The sequence below is a fragment of the Myotis brandtii genome, unplaced genomic scaffold (genome assembly GCF_000412655.1).
Source record: "Myotis brandtii unplaced genomic scaffold, ASM41265v1 scaffold388, whole genome shotgun sequence".
NCBI lineage: Eukaryota > Metazoa > Chordata > Mammalia > Chiroptera > Vespertilionidae > Myotis > Myotis brandtii.
Window position 1 is genome coordinate 2,617,971 of NW_005364882.1, and position 3,226 is coordinate 2,621,196.

At 39.0% G+C, this 3,226-nt stretch overlaps 1 protein-coding gene across 1 annotated transcript in view; it reads right to left on the reverse strand.

Annotated features, from left to right (window-relative positions):
• DIAPH3 (diaphanous-related formin 3) overlaps positions 1-3,226 on the reverse strand; it is a 505,494-nt gene that overhangs the window by 475,591 nt on the left and 26,677 nt on the right. The window lies entirely within an intron of this gene.

The following is a 3,226-nucleotide window of genomic DNA, read 5'->3' on the forward strand; positions in this document are numbered from 1 at the left end:
GAGGGAGGGAAGGAAGGAAGGAAGGAAGGAAGGAAGGAAGGAAGGAAGGAAGGAAGGAAGGAAGGAAGGAAACAGCAATCAAGATCTGTGATATAATATAAAATAATGTAACACAAGTGTGATCAGGGCCCAGAAGAAGACAGAGTGAGAATGGTATAGAAGACATATTTCAGGTCTAATTTAATTGATTTTAAAAAAATCATAAAAGTACAGCCAGAGAAATGAAGTCATTATATACACAAGGAAAAAAAATGACAATTAATTTCTCACTAAAAACAATGTTGGCAAAAGCTCAGTGAACTGAATGTCAGCCCATGGACTAAAGACTCACGGGTTTGATTCCAATCAAGGGCACATACCTAGGTTGCAGGCTGGATCCCCAGACAGCCCAGTAGGTGTGTGTGCAGGAGGCAACAAATCTATGTGTCTCTCTCACATCAATGTTTCTCTCTCTGTCTGTCCCCTTCCCTTCCACTCTCTCTAAAAATCAATGGGAAAATATACTCAGGTGAAGATTAACCAAAAAAAAGGACAAAATACCTTTCATAAATAGAAGCAAAATAAAGACATTTTCAGATACACAAAGGTTGAGAGAATCTGTCTCCAGCCAGCATGTACTGCAAAAAGTGTCAATAAAAGTTTTTCAGGCCAATAAGGAATATACCAAATTGAATTCCAGATTTACAGAAAGAAATGAAGACCACTGGAGAGGTTATTCTGCTTGATGTTGGTGATACACAGATCAATGAGCTATTTAGGACATAGATAACTAACAACCAAGTAAAGGAGACAAGCACAGGTAATTATATAGCTGCTAGTGGCCCAGTGCACGAAATTCATGCACATTAAAAGGGAATTAATTAGAGGAAATATTTTAATATTGCTATTTGCCCTTTATCTATAATAGAAGTGTCAGAGATGAAAGAAAATTAGTAAATGTATATGAAAATCTCCCTCCTGTCAGAGTCTGGGGTGCGCCGCGGGACCCAGAGTCAAGTCCCCGCCCACCACCCGCAGGCACTTCCAAAACGCAGGAAACCCAGACCCAGCCAGCCCCAACCCCATTGGGCGAGACCCAGCCCCGGCCGGCCCCACACCCGTCAAGCCCCTCTGGGTGGGGGATGCAGCCTCAGGTCCCCCAGCCCGGTGCCGGGTGAAGGGCGCAGCCTGAGGTCCCCCGTCAAGCGAGGAGCGTGGCCTGAGGTCCCCTGCCCTGGCCAGGCTCCATGCAGCCTCAGGTCCCTGCTGTTCTGTCGTTACATTACGGAGTCCTGACCAATTTGCATATTCCTCTATTATTAATATAGATATAGAAAATGCAGCAAGTATACAATGTATTACAGTAGCAAGAAAAGGAACATATAACTTACCAAGATAAAAATGCTCTACTTAGGAATAACCCAAAACCATACAATTGTCTTCCCATAAATATATTCCACAAATTATTGTACCTATGTACATTAGTACCCCAATTCTTCATGTTTATTTCAAAAAACTAGGAGACACCAAAATAAACTGTATTTAAGAAATGAAACTGATTATCTGTCTTCAGAATTACCACTTCATTGCCATCACTTCTACATAAATGATATTGATCCCTCAGTGGAAAAACTATGCCAACTCCTCCTCCTCACACACCACAAAGTGTAACTTGATTACTATGCTAAACTTATCACATGAAATTAAGCAAAACATCATTAATACAACATCAACATTATAAATGTAAACATGTCAATGAATGGGAATAGTAAGCTTAAGCAATTCACAAGCTGATTTGTGATTACAAAACTTGATGGTTTGTTCCATCAGTGGTGGAAGAAATAAAAATTTTTACTTCTCACCAAAAAACAAAAAAATTTCTTAAATAAAAATCTCTAAATGTCATAAAAATGACAATGGCTTTTATTGAATCTCTTCTATAAGTTAGGCACTGTGCTAAGAGCTTGAACTGTAGCATCAGTCTGAATGCATCTGTGTAATCCTTACAATGAGGAAACTGCACATCTACATAATAAAGGACAAGCTCCAAACCATTTATAAATAAAAATTTCATAGTAGTTGGCATACAGAGTAGTGTAAAGGGGGGAAAAAAATCAACCTATTATGTTTTAGTGGAACTACATTTATATCAATAAACAATATCAGAATTTACATAATAACAAGAAAATAGAATTAGCACACCTTCCCCATAGGCTTAGCACTTACACTCTGGGGACGGTTGGATTTTATCCAAGTGGAAAAACAAATTTGCACATTACCACTAGCATAGCAAGCTACAGCAAGATAGGGAAAATTAGCATATCCCTCTTCTAGCTTCCAAATCTTCAAAGTCCAAACAGTAATATGAGATACAAAAGATCAGTGTTTCATAATTTCATTACAATGCTTTTATCTATTTTCCATGATTAGAAGGCATGAAAGACAAAATAAGAAAGAAGCTATAGGAGAAAAATAAGTACAATCCCTCCTCCTACACTAGAACAGTAAGTTGAATTTGTTGAATACCTCAGGCTTAAAGTAAGTGTTCCCAGGTATGTGATGCTCTACTAAGCACTATGGGTAGATACCACGTAATTAAGAATTATTACAAAGCTAGGTGCAAAGTGAATTTTATTATCAAATCATTTTAAATGTTCTAAAGAAATTTCATTTTTTTAAAGGGATGATACTATGTCTCCACTTATAAATGAAGAAAAAATCACTAATATATCTTTCATAGAATTGCACAAACAATTTGCTTAAAGCAAGGCACAACAGAACATAAAAGCAAACTTTTAAAATACTTTGTACATAAAAACACAATAGAAATTCCCATCATACTGACTATAAATGGTTGTTATTTTGTATTTGGCAGTTTGGCTGTGAATATGTGTCTTTTACAATTTGATTGTGTAGCTACTTTTTGTCTTAAAGATAAGCTAGAAACACAACCCAAGTAGATGAAGTACACAAGTAATGTGCCTTTGCTGAAGAATTGGTTAAACACACAGAAGACTGAGGGAATCCTACATAATAAAAGCCTAATATGCAAATCGAATGAACGGCAGAACAACCAGTCACTATGACGTGCACTGACCACCAGGGGGCAGACACTTAACGCAGGAGCTGCCCCTAGCCCACAGGCCCCAACCGGTGGTGGCGGTTGGGGGTGGGGCTGGCGAGCAGGCAGCACCAGGCCAGCCAAGGTGGGAGCCCCCCCACTCGCCCTGCCGGTCGCCCCACAGAG